This window comes from Otolemur garnettii, unplaced genomic scaffold, assembly GCF_000181295.1.
Source record: "Otolemur garnettii isolate 467f Iridium unplaced genomic scaffold, OtoGar3 scaffold00003, whole genome shotgun sequence".
In the NCBI taxonomy this organism is placed as follows: domain Eukaryota; kingdom Metazoa; phylum Chordata; class Mammalia; order Primates; family Galagidae; genus Otolemur; species Otolemur garnettii.
The window spans coordinates 21,671,793-21,686,013 of NW_003852398.1; positions in this window are offsets into that span (position 1 = coordinate 21,671,793).

The window sequence follows — 14,221 nt, forward strand, 5'->3', positions numbered from 1 at the left end:
TGTTGTTTGGCGGGTCCGGGCTGGGGATTCGAACCCGCCACCTTAGGTGTATGTGGCTGGCGCCTTAGCCGGTTGAGCTATAGGCGCCGAGCCTATCCTGAAACATCTTATATATCCCCCTCCCTGACCACATTACTCATGGGTTTCATGGCCCACAAGTGCTCTCAGAGAAATTGCACGATAACAGAAACTATCTTTACACAGTGCCTACCATGAGCCCCACACTGTGCTGGGGCCCCACATTCATTCTTCCTTTCTTATCAGTCAAAGGATAGAAGTATTCTTAGATTCCAATTGAGCAGTTGAGAAAACTGAGGCAAAGAAGATGAGTAGCCTGCCCAAAGTTAGCTGACGATTAAGGGGGTAGGCTGGATCCACACCCTGGTTTATGGGATTCTGACCTCTCTCTATTGGCTGCCAAGCAGCAAGGGTCCTCATGAAACACAGGCAGACAGGAGTCCAGAGCATTGCTACTCAAAGTTGGGCCTGGGAGCCTACAACTTGGCATCACCAGAAAGTCTGTTAGAAATGCAGGACTGTGGGTTCCACCTCGTCCTACTGAATCAGAATCTAAACTTTACAAGAATCACATACATTTTACAAGCTGAGAAGCACTAGAGAATAATCCAAGCAAAGTGGTATATTGTCTTTTGCAGCCTTTATGCAACAGGCTAGTGTCTTGCAGGCCAGGTTTCCAGTAACCTGAAAACAACTATTATAATTAAACTGCCAGAACTGCCAACTGTCCTATCCATCTATTTGTCCCAGTTTTGTCTTCTAGTGCTACTCTAAGAAGAAAGGCTCTGGGAAGCTACCAGCAACTCCAAAGATAAGTAGCTATCTACTCTTCTCTAAAGCTGTTGGGTCCTTTCTCCTGGTGAACTATTATTATTATTTTTTTTTCTCCTGGCTAATTATTGCTCCAAATCATCTTCATTTGGGGTCCATCCTGATCCCCCATCATTTTCTGGAATCCACTTTTTTTTTTTTTGTAGAGACAGGGTCTTACTCTATCCCCCTCAGTGGAGTGCCGTGGCATCACACAGCTCACAGCAACCTCCAACTCCTGGGCTTAGGCGATTCTCTTGCCTCAGCCTCCGGAGTAGCTGGGACTACAGGCGCCCACCACAACGCCTGAGTATTTTTTTTGTTACAGTTTGGGGTGGGGTTTGAACCCGCCACCCTCAGTACATGCGGCTGGCACCCTGAGCTACAGGCGCTGAGCTACAGGCGCTGCCCTTTTGGAATCCACTTTTCACAAGACAATTTGTCTTAGCCTGCAAACCAAAGGAGGCAGATGGTTGGGTGGAAAAGATTAGCGGGTGTGGAAAAGCTGGATCCCTCTTTTAGCTCTAAGGCCACATGTTGTGTACCCTACCCCCACTTCTTTATCCCCATCTGAACTATGGGCGAGATGGACTGGATTAGGAAGAACTGTAGAGGCCTAGCAGGGACCATAAAGCATGTTCAGTGGCCTAGGTGAAACAGTAGGGAGTAGTGGAGATTGTGGCAAATTAGATGAGGCAATGTCCTGACCAAAAAAGTAGCGCCCCCCCCTCCCCAAATACGCTACTGTTATCATGGGATATGTGTTACCATATATTCTAATTTTTCAAAAATTGGGAATCAGATCCCCTCACCCCCTATAAAATGTATAATGTTTAAATCCTGGGAACTAGTTAAAACAAACACACACAACTATGTGGCCCAAATAAAGATCAGATGCAGGCCGTGGGCTGCCAGTTGGCCATGCCTGGCTCAGATGCCACCTAGTGCTTATGTGGAAGTTTGTGATTCCATCCTGTGCGTAGATCTTTAAGAATTCTGCTGTAAGGGTGCGGATAGGGGTAGGAGAGGACATCCGTGCCTTCAGAAGGCTGCTGATCAACCAACTGCGGCCCTGGTCCACTTCGATGACCCATCCCTGGCTTCTCTGGGAATGAGCCCTGCGCTGGGATTCAGGCCTGATTATGGTGCAGGGTCGCGGGGCGTCGCTTGCTTCACACCCACCCTACCTGCTCGCCTACTCTCCCTGCAGTGATGACTCAGCTTCTGGAGGACTAGGAGGGAGCGGGGGAGGGGGAAGAAAGGGGGGGCGGGGCAAGAGGGGAAGGGACAAGGGAAGGGGAAGGCGAGGCGGGGCGGGGCGAGAAAGAAGAGGGCGGGGAGAAGCGGAGCGGGGAGGAGGCAGAAGGAGGGGAAGGAGGAGCCCCAGCTAGGAACCCCAGCTTCCCCTCCTCCCGCGGCCCTCTGAGATTGGGCTGGGCGTCCGGGAAGCAGGTGAGAGAATAGCGGAAGCCGTGGGGCCGAGGTGGAGAAAGGAGGGTGGTTGCTTTCCCCTCCCCTCATTCATCTCGAGTCCCTAAACGACCCAGTTCGCTGCCACACCCACAGACCCACCCCCTGCGGCGGTGGGTCGGGAGGGGCGGGAGGACAGCGCGGCGAGTCCATCTTCAGGCCGGGATCCTTTAGTGAGCAATTCCTGCGAAAGGCTGGGGCACAGGACAGTTAGAAAGGGATAGAGATGGGGGCTCTGAGGGAAATCCTTACCATGCTTCAGCAAGTGGAAATTTAAAGGGAGAAACGAGCCTACTGGATGCATATTTGGTGGTCTGCCCAAGTAGCCGTAACTCAATGTTGAATTTGGAAGATGCCCTAAGAAAGTTTCATTAGCAATTTGTGATAATATAAATGAATGAAATGTACTATGGTAGCATGTCTGTGTATATATAAGGGGGACAGATGGAGGTGTTTTTTTTTGAGACAGAGTGAGTCTCACTATGTCACCCTTGGTAGAGTGCCGTGGCGTTCCAGCTCACAGCAACCTCAAACTCTTGGGCTTAAGCGATTCTCTCGCCTCAGCCTCCCAAGTAGCTGGTGGGACTACAGGTGCCCGCCACAACTCCTGCCTACTTTTTTGTTGTAGTTGTCATTGTAGTTTGACAGGCCCGGGCGGGTTTTAACCGACAAGCCCCAGTGTATGTGGCGCCCTAGCTGCTGAGCTACAGGCACCGAGCCAGATGGAGATTTCTTTTTTTTTTTTTGAGACAGTTTAACTTTGTCTCCCTCGGTAGAGTACCGTGGTGTCACAGCTCGCACAGCAACCTCCAGCTCTTGGGCTTGGGCGATTCTCTTGCTTCACCCTCCTGGGTAGCTGGGACTATAGGTGCCCGCCACCATGGCCAGCTATTTTTTTGTTGCAGTTTGGCTGGGGTCGGGTTTGAATCCGCCAGCTAGGTATTTGGAGCTGGCACCCTACTCACTGAGCCACAGGCGCTGCCCCAGAAGGAGTGGCGCCGCCCCAACTGGAGTTTTTTAAAATGCCTTTTTAGAAGCCAGGCCTGATGAGTAAAGCCTGTAATCCCAGCATTTTGGGAGGCGGAGGCAGGAGTATCTCACTTTGTCATCCTTGGTAAAGTGCCCTGGCATCATAGCTCACAGCAATTTCAAACTCTTGGGCTCAAGTGATCCTCTTGCCTCAGCCTCCCAAGTAACTGGGAGTACAGGCACCTGCCACAACGCCCTGCTATTTTTTTTTTTTTTTTTTTTTTAGAGATGGGTTCTTGCTCTTGCTCAGGCTGGTCTCGAACTCCTGAACTCAGGCGATCCACCAGCCTCGGCCTCCCAAAGTGCTAGGATTGCAGGTGTGAGCCACTTCAGCTGGCCTTGGATATGTGTTGTTTTGTGTGCCAGTGTCATATACTATATGTATTTGTGTATAAAGTACTACATATGTCTTTGTGAGAGTGTGTTATGCTTCTGTATGTGTGTTTGTATATGTGTAGGGGAATACATTTGTGAACTGTCTGTGAGCAGAGCCCTAGTGTCTTGATGGTGCATATATGCATGTGTCTGTGTGTATAATGAGAATGTGTGCGTTTTTCAGTCTGTGCATATGACCATATAATGTGTCTTGATGCATCTCTGTAGCCACCCTACTGATTCATCTGTGGTAGATGCCATGTAATTCTGAAGGGTTGGGCTGGTCAAGGTGGCTCCTTGGAGGAGGCAGTCTTTGGGGGTAGGGGTTGTGAGGTAGGAAAAGCTGAATGTGTGCTGGCCCCTGAGTAGACCATCTCATTTGTGGGAGGCAAGGCTGAAGCAAGAGCAGGGAGGGTCCTGAATGCCAGAACGGGTCTTCATGGCCTTCCTTCTCTGGCCTCCTCCACACTCATGCGCTGAATCTGCTTCCCTCATGGCCCTCCTCATGTTCTGCCTTGTCAGTGTTCTTCTGCAAAGTGCCTGTTCTTGGTAATTAACGATGGCAACATTGCTAGAACATTTCTATGAGCCTGTCCCTTAAAAGCACTTAACAGGCATGAGTCAGCTCTGCAAGGCAGAAACTTAGTATCCTTGGCTTTACAGAGGGGGAATAGGAGGTTGGGTGCCCTTTGATCGCACACAACTAGTTGGTAAGGGGGCCTTGGATTCCAGAGGCTTGGTGCCCTGTCATCCGCTATTGACGTTTTGGGCCAGATAATCCAGTGTCATGTCTGATCATCTTCTGCATTGTAGGATGCCTAGCAGTATCCCTTGCTTCTACCCAACAGATGCAAGTAACACTTCCCTCCCAGATGTAACAACCAAAATATCTCTAGAGCTTTTCAAATGTCCCCTGGGATAAGATTGATACCCCACAGACTGGGAGTATTTGAAAAGCTCTAGAGATATTTTGGTTGTTACATCTGGGAGGGAAGTGTTTGAAGCTTTTCAAATGCCCCCAGTTCTCCCTGATTGAGAGCCACTGCATTAGCCTATCCTGCCTCCCTGGACGCATCTCTTTTGAGAGCTGCACTGTCTTCATCCTGTCCAGTGGCTTCCACTCTCCTCTTGTTACACAGTGATCCTCATGTCTAGGTAGGCAGCCCTTTGTCCCTGCCACACTCAGATGTAACAACCTCTCAGAGACCCAGCCACAGAAAGCATAGGGCTTGTCACCTTGTAGATACCTCTGTGGCTCTTATTATTATCCTTTGAGTCACAGGAGTTGCCTAGGGTCAGAGCTTAGAGGAGGAGTGCCCTGAGCCAACTGATCTCTTTGGCCCAGACCGAGACCCAGGAACGATACTGGTTCTGCAAGTTTGCTTTCCTGGTTTAGCTAGAACTCTGCACTCCAGTATCCCATTTTACTATTATAGCCTATGCCATTTCATCTTTGCAAATAAAAATGCCTGGCTTTCCCCTCTGGCAGAACCTGATTTTCATGAGCAAGTGCCATATTATGGCCAGAGCAGGTACTCAGAAAGGGCAAGTTGGAGCCCTCCACAGGGCTCTCAGCATGTGAGAACGCTGGCCCAGGCCTGAGCAATGTCCATGGTGCTGCAGCACCAGACACGTAGCAGGGCAGTGCCTGAGTGGCAGGTGCAGGAGAATGTGGTGGCTCTGCCACACGTCTAAGAGGCCTGAGACTCCCACCATGGGCAAGACAGACAACAGTGCTCACAGAGCACTTCCATGACTCTGCTGTCTGCCACTCAAGAGACTCTCTTCTCTTGACTAGTCTTTGCTGCACGATTTCTGCTCTGTTCCTTCTGTTCTCCTCGATCCCTGCTCTACTCCTAGTGTTTGCAGGCCTCTTTGCTTCATACCTCTGGCAAGATCACAGAGGAAAGTGTTTGAAAGTAAGGTTCAGGTATCTGATACCCCAGTCTGTGTGAACTTGAGCAAAGCACTTCATCTTTCTGTGCCTCAGCTTCCTCGTTACCAAATGGGGATACTAAGAGACACCATTATTGCTATTATTATTATTAGTTGAGAAAGAGTCTTATTCTGTTGTCCAGACTAGTGTGCTATGGCGTCAGCCTAGCTCACAGCAACCTCAAACTCTTGAGTTCAAGTGATAATCCTGCCTCAGCCTCCCAAGTAGCTGGGACTATAGGTATCTGCTTCAAAGCCTGGCTAATTTTTCTAGTTTTAGTTGAGACGAGGTCTCTCTTGCTCAGGCTGGTTTTGAACTCCTGAGCTCAAGAGATCCTCCCACCTTGGCATCCCAGAGTGCTAGGATTGTAGGCAGGAGCCATTGTGCCCAGGCATTGCTATTATTCTTGTAAACAATAAAATAAGGTTGGTCATGGTGGTTCACACCTGTAATCCTGGCACTGCAGGTGGCTGGAGTGGAAGGATCCCTTGAGGTCAGGAGTTTGAGACAAGCATGGGCAACATAGGAAGACCCCCCTAGCCCCATCTCTACAAAAAATAGAAAAAATTAGCTGTGTGTGGTGGCATACACCTATTTCTCACCTACGTAGGAGGCTGAAGCATGAAGATTGCTTGAGCCAGGAATTTGATGTTGCAGTGAGCTATGATGTTGCCACTGCATTCTAGCCCAGACAACAGAGCAAGACCTTGTCTCAAAACAAAACAAAACAAGACAAAAAGCCTCCAAAAACTCTAGACCAAAAAAGAAAACAACAAACAAACCAACTAATTAACAATAAAATGAGTATGAGCCAGACACTGTGCTAAGCTCTGGACAATCCTTTTTGCATTTGATGCTTCAAGAGCTTTAAGAGGAAGCTGCTATTATTAGCCTCATGGCTGGGAAGAGGAAGCTCAGGTACAACAGTGTTGAGTAATTTACCCAGTGACAGAGCTAAGCAGCTCTGCATTTGAAGCCAGGCGTTGTCACTGCAGAGCCACATTCCCTGCTCTTCTCCACTGAAAGCAGACTTCAGCATGGACGGGGGGGGGGTGGGGGTGGGGTGGGGGGTGTGGCTCCTCTTCAGCTGGCATGTCCTGGGTGAATTTGAGAGTCCTAGAGAAGAAGATGTTGAGAGGACTGAAGGTGGGGGGAGGCTAAGCTCAAAGGAGATGAAGTTTCCTTTCTTTTTCAGCTATTGATAGAACCACTTAGCACAGCAGCCCATAGTTTCATGGCCTCTGAGAGGTATTGCAAAGTTTTTACTATTGAATAAAGTATTTTTATTATAAGCCAGTATGTATATTGTTTCAGTGCTTTATTTTTGGGGAAAGTTCCAGAAAGGCATTAACTAGGTGCAAGTCAGAGGTTCGATGGGAGGCCCATTGTAGAGTTGATGCCAACGGAAGATGGTGTATTTACCAGGAGCCATGGGAACTGGGCCAGGTAAGTATATAAGAGAGGATGGTCCATATAGAAAGGTTTGTCCAAAGGGGACAAAGGGAGCCATCTGATAACTGGTTTTGTTCAAAGACATTCATGGTATTATTTTTCCTTGTACTGTGATAGTGTGGTTGTATTAGCTATCTGTTACTCTGTAGCAAATTACTCTAAAACTTATAGCTTAAAACAATACATATTTGTTATCTCAAGGATTCTGTGAATCTGGATTTCAGGAACAAATCTTCCGGGTGCTGCCAGATCAGAATTGCTCATGAAGTTGCAATCAAGTTGCCTTTTTTTGTTGTTGAGACAGAGTTCTACCCTATACCCTGAGCAGAGTGCAGTGGCAGAATAGTTTACTGCAACCTTAGACTTGGGCTGTGATCATCCTGCTGCCTTAGCCTCTGAAGCCACTGGGATTACAGGCACTTGCCACTGTGCCTGGCTGGGTTTTTCAATTTTTTTCATGAGTTGGGGGTCTCACTCTTGCTCAGATAAGTCTAGAAGTCCTGAGCTCAAGAAATCCTCCCACCTCAGCCTCCCACAGTGCTAGGATTACAGGCATGAGCCACCATGCTTGGTGAAGTGCAATCAAGATGTTAGCCAGAGAGCTGGGTGTTGTGGTAGGTGCTTGTAGTCCCAGCTACTTGGGAGGCTGAGGCAAGAGAATTGCTTAAGCCCAAGAGTTTGAAGTTGCTGTGAGCTGTGACACCATGGCACTGTACAGAGGGCAACATAGTGAGACTCTGTTTAAAAAAAAAAGAAAAAGATGTCAGCCAGGGCTGCAGTCAACTGAAGGCTCAACTGGGGCTGGTGGATCCACTTCTGAGATGGCACAATCACCTGGCTGTTGGCAGCAGTCTCAGTTCTTCACCAAGTGGACTTTTCTGTGGGGCTTCTTGAATGTTTTTCTAATATGGAGGTCAGCTTCTCCCAGAGCAAGGGAGAGCAGGGTGGAAGCCACATAGTCTTCTATATCTAGCTTCAGAGATTACATGCCGTTGCTCTCTGAGTATCCTGTCAGCCCTAATCAGTATGAAGGGGACCATGCAAGGACAGAAGACTATGAGGTCCTATTGGGTTGGCTCTCACAGTGTCATCATTGCTGACTTGTTTCCTGTCATATGGAAGCCTCTGGATTTCAAAATTCTTCAAAAGTGTGCTGTAAGCACCCCAAAGTTGAGAACCATTCATCATATGGCTTGATTTTGGCTGAACCTGTCTATGATGTTTCATTGGGAGGCATGACTCTACCGGGATGGCTTCATCAGAAACAAAGCCCTACAACCCATGACACTGAGAATGCAGTGCAGGTGTCAGCAAGGCACAGGAGTTAAGAGCATGAATTTTGCAGCCAGATAGGACTGGGTTCAAATCTTAACTCCCCTATTGATGACTTGGGAACTCTGGACAATTGGCTTGACCTTTCTGAGCCTCATGTCCTTGTATGTAAAATGGATTAAGATCCCCCTCACAGGGTCATAGGGGAGGTGGAATACAGAATGGCAGAGCTACAATCCTGGGAATCAGGTGCTCAGCCAATGTTGACCCACAGATTTATTATTAATAATGACAACAATAAGGTAATAGCTCATTTTTCTTGTTTTTTTTTTTTGAGACGGAGCCTCAAGCTATCCCCCTGGGTAGAGTGCCATGACATCACACTTACAGCAACCTCCAACTCCTGGGCTCAAGCGAGTCTCCTGCCTCAGCCTCCCAAGTAGCTGGGACTACAGGTGCCTGCCACAACGCCCGGCCATTTTTTGGTTGCAGCCATCATTGTTGTTTGGTGGGCCCGAGCTGGGGATTCGAACCCGCCACCTTAGGTGTATGTGGCTGGCGCCTTAGCCGCTTGAGCCAAAGGCGCCAAGCCGAGACAAGCTCTTGCTACGTTGTCAGACTGGTCTCAAAATCCTGGCCTCAAACAATCCTCCCACTTTAGCCTCCCAAAGTGCTAGGATTATAGATGTGAGCCACTATGTTGGGCCTATAAATTATATTCTCTACCTCAACGAATCCTCTGAACAATTCTATTTCATGGGCATTGTTACGACCCCCATTTCATAGATAGGGCAACTAAGGTTCAAAAAAGAAATGGGTTGTCCAAGGTGTTCTCACCCATGACCTTCAACTTCTCTGCCCTACATACAACTCCTTGGTTTGGCAAATAGACTCAGACACACCCCCAGTCTGGGGTGCTCCCAAGCTGGAAGGAAAAGACAGGATTTGAAATCTGGAAAATTGAAGAGAGGGGCAAATATGATACATGCCTCCTCTTCCCTTCTTCTGTCCAGATCTGGATCAGTTCTGTCTCTTTCAGGAAGTCTCCATGGGCTCCATAGGCCACGGTGGTCTCTTGCTTTCTGCATCAGTGAATTTATGTCCCACCTCTGCTTTTCTTTGGCTGTGATGAGGGATGAGTCGAGATCTCCCTTTGAGATGCAGTTTCGCAACTGGAAAATGATCTCTAAGTTCTCTTTCAATTATAGACTAGAGGATTCTGGGATTCTGGACTTTTTTTTTTTTTTTTTTAAAGAGAGCCTTGAATCCTTATGGTCAGAAGTGCAGCCCCTGCCCCATCCAATCTATCACCAAGCTCTGTACCCTCTCTGACCACTGCTCCCCACAGCCAGGCTCCAGGTCTGAATGAGCTTTTAAAAGCATGTGGGACCATGTTGTTGCCATGCTTCATGCAAGAGCCTTTATGGCTCTTCTTTATTATTATTATTATTTTATTTATTTATTTAGAGACAGAGCCTCAAGCTGTTGCCCTGGGTAGAGTGCCGTGGCATCACAGCTCACAGCAACCTCCAACTCCTGGGCTCAAACGCGTCTCCTGCCTCTGCCTCCCAAGTAGCTGGGACCACAGGCGCCCGCCACAACACTTGGCTATTTTTTGGTTGTAGTGATCGTTGTTTGGCAGGCCCAGGCTGGATTCGAACCCACCAGCTCAGGTGTATGTGGCTGGTGCCTTAGCTGCTTGAGCCCTTCTTTATTTTTAAAGACAAGAATCCTTAATGTGGCTTCCTGGCTGTCAGGTTATTTTTCTCTATCACTATCCATACTGGCCACACAGTAAGCTCTCTCACTTCAGGCCTTTACACATGCTGTTCCCTCTCTGTACAGCACTTTTCCCCATTCATCCTTTCCATCTCAGGGACGGCATCTCTTCTTTGGAGAGGCCTTCTTTGACTCCCTAGTTTATTTTTTTTATTTTTATTGTTTTTTTTTTAAGAGACAGAGTTTCACTTTGTCACCCTTTGGTAGAGTGCCTTGGCGTCACAGCTCATAGCAACCTCTAGCTCTTGGGCTTAAGTGATTCTCTTGCCTCAGCCTCTCAAGTAGCTGGGACTTCAGGCGCCCACCACAACGCCTGGTTAGTTTTTTGTTTCAGTTTGGCCGGTGCCAGGTTCAAACCCACCACCTTCAGTGTATGGGGTCGGCACCCTATTCACTGAGCCACAGGCGCTGCCCGACTCCCTAGTTTAAATGAAGTCTCCCCAAACAGATACTCCTGTGCCCTATCATATAGGCTGAGAAATGGCCTCTATAGATATCACAGATGAACTCCTGGAAGCTGTGAATATTTGGAAAAAGGGCAACATTTGTCGATATGACCTTGAAATAGGGAGATTATGCTGGATTATCAGGGTTGTCCCTAAATGCAGCCACATGCATCCTTATAAGCAGGCGGCAGAGGGTGATTTGACACATTTAGAGGAGAAGGTGGTATGAAGACGAAGCTGCGAGAGATTTGAGGATGCATGGCTGCAAGCAAAGGAAGGCCAGCAGCCACGAGAAGCTGAAGAGGCAAGGAGTGGATTGCCCTCTGGAGGGCCTGGAGGGAGGGCTTCTCTGCTGCCATCTTAATTTTGGCCCTGTGATAATTGATTTAGGACTTTGAGCCTCTAGTACTGTGAGAAAATAAATTTCTGTTATTTTAAGCCATCAAATTTATTGTAATTAATTCCAGCAGCTTTAGGAAACTAACACACCTAATCTGTGTCCTTTCTCCCTTTCATTCTTCTTGCAGTCTTTATTTCCTTCAGGGCACCCAGCTCATTCCTTCATTTCTCAGCCTCTTTTCCAGCTGGGTATGGCCACATGACTAAGTGCTGGCCAGGGAGGTATATGCAGAGGTTGTGAGGCTTTCTGAGCATCAAGATGTGCCTTTTTGGTCTCTTATCCTTCCTGCCTGCTTTCTGCCTGGAATACAAGTGTGAATGCTGCACCCTAGCAGATGTCTTGGGAACCTGAAGTACAACAGAGCCCTCCATCCAACTTCCCTGAACTGCTGAACCAACAGCAGTGGATGGGAAAGTCAACTCTTGTGCGCTTATGCCCCGTGCTCTATATAACTAACAATTGTTCACACTCCCCACTGATAAATATTTCTTATTATTATATCTCATGCCATATTTTAAACATTTTTTAAAATATTATTTCTTTTTTTGCAGGCCCCTATTCAGTCCCTTGTGGTTTAGCAATTGCCTCCAGCCAGCAGCAGAGGAGGGGAGACCCAACCCTAGCAAGGGCACCTCAACCCACAGATGTAGCCAGTGCCTTGAACTCACCTTACAGTTTTTAAAGGTTTTCGAGAACCTCTTTTATCTTTTTATTTTTTGAGATATAGTCTCACTTTGTCACCCTCTATGGAGTGCCATGGTGTCATAGCTCATAGCAACCTCCAACTCTTGGGCTCAAGCGATTCTCTTGCCTCAGCCTCCCAAGTAGCTAGAACTACAGATGCCCACCACAATGCCTGGCTATTTTTAGAGGTAGGGTCTCACTCTAGCTCAGGCTTGTCTTGAACCTGTGAGCTCAGGGCAATCCACCCATCTCAGCCTACCCAGAGTGCTAGGATTATAGGTGTGAGCACTGTGTCCAGATCAGGACTGCTTTATACTCTCAAAATTTATTGAGGATCTCAAATAGCTTGTGTTTATATCTATCAATAGTTATTGTATTTGAAATTAAAATGGAGGAATTTAATAGAAATTAGTATAAAAATAATAAGAGACTACATGGTAACATAAACAATCTATTTTATGAAAAATAAGCATATTCTACATCACAAAGGCCAAAGTTGCAGATGCTGGCACCCACATGGAGAGAAGGGAACACTTTTATACTGTTGGTGGGACTGCAAACTAATAGAGCCTTTTTGGAAAGAAGTATGGAGAATCCTCAAAGAACTCAAATCAGACCACCCATTTGATCCCACAATCCCGTTACTAGGCATCTACCCAGAAGAAAAAATCATTTTATCATAAAGGTATTTGTACTAGGTTGTTTATCACAGCTCAATTTACAATCACCAAAATGTGGAAACAACCTAAATGCCCACCCAGGAATGGATTAACAAACTGTGGTATAAGTATACCATGGAACACTATGCAGCCATAAAAAGATGGAGATTATATCTTTTGTACTAACCTGGATGGAGTTGAAACATATTCTCCTTAGAAAAGTATCACTAAAATGGAAAAGCAAATATTCAATGTTCTCAATACTAATTAATATGAAGCCAGTAGGTGATCTCATAGTTTTTAAAGGTTTTTGAGAACCTTGAGTTTCTCATTGAAACTCAATTCAATTCAAGTTGGGGGGAGGTGGAACGAAAGAAGGGGGGAAGGGAGAAGGGGAGGAGATTGGTGTGCTCCCAGTTAATGGGCACAAAGCAAGTGTATATGGCACAACTCTAAGAAGGACTCTACCTAACAAATGCAAATATTGTAACCTATTTGTTTGTACCTTCTCATTAACCTGAAATTTAAAAAGAAGAAGAAAAAAATAAGCAGATTTTCAAAAACAAATAAAAAAATTAGTGCAAAGAATAGCACTGTTGGCTCTCGTTTATAGTTCAGTTGTTAGGGCGCTGGCCATGTACAATGGGGCTGGTGGGTTTGAACCTGGCCAGGCCTGCTAAACAACAATGACAATTGCAACAAAAAAATAGCCGGGCGTTGTGGTGGGTGCTTGTATAAGGTGACCAGACGTCCTGCTTTTTAACAATTTGTCCCACGACCTGTGGTGTTTTAAAAAAGTCCCAATTTTTGGAAAGAATGCATGACAAGCTAGGGAACAGCAGGAGAATGGGAAGGGAATATAGGGTTTTTAGCTGCTGAAAAGGTTAATGTAACTCCATTTGGGAATGAAGAGGTTAATGTAACTTCATTTGGAAATGAAAAGGCTAATGTAAACTCCCTACTCCCCTCCAGGGCAAGGTATCAGAAGGAGACTGGCTCCCTCCTTTGCTTCTAGGCAATTAGCTCAGAAGGAGCCAAACTATCTGGAACAAACAAGTAGCCCCCCCCCCCAGTAACGTGACCAGACATCCGGCTTTTGGTGCATAGTCCCGATTTTTAACAATTTGTCATGCACCCTGTGGCATTTTAAAAAAGCCCCGATTTTTGGAAAGAATGCACGACAAACTAGGGACAAGCTAGGGAACACGGGAGAACCGGAAAGGAATATATGGTTTTCAGCTGCCATGTGGCTATTTCACCAGGATATGTGTTTTATATTATTTTTGTTAATTTTATAATGTTAAACATTAATAATAACAAATAATTGTTGAGAACTGCTTATCAAAGTTTGCATTGTTGTCAGGCCCTGCTCCCCCCTCCCCCCCAATGGTGTCCTGCTTTACCAATGTTAAAATCTGGTCACCTTATGCTTGTAGTTCCAACTTTGGGAGGCTGAGGCAAGAGAATTGCTTAAGCCCAAGAGATTGAGGTTGCTGTGAGCTATGATGCTAAGGCACTCTACCAAGAGTGACATAGTGAGACTCTGTCTCAAAAAAAAAAGATAAAAGGGATAGTAATGTACATTTTTTGCAAATGTCTTTAATATCTGGCTCAATCAAGGACAGCTAGATTCTCAGATCTGCGTACATCACATGAATGTAGCGTACATAACTCCACCTTACATGAATGAGAATGGAAAAAGCAGATAACATGTCATTTCCTGTCATTCTATCTCATATCTTATCATGAAAATAATTTTGGCTTCATAGGTCCCCTAAGAAGGCCTCCTGATCATACTTTGAAAATCATTGGTCTATACTGTTGAATCAATCTTCACAATAACCCTGGAGGATGAATCCTACTGTTATTCTCATTTTTAAATTTTGTTTAT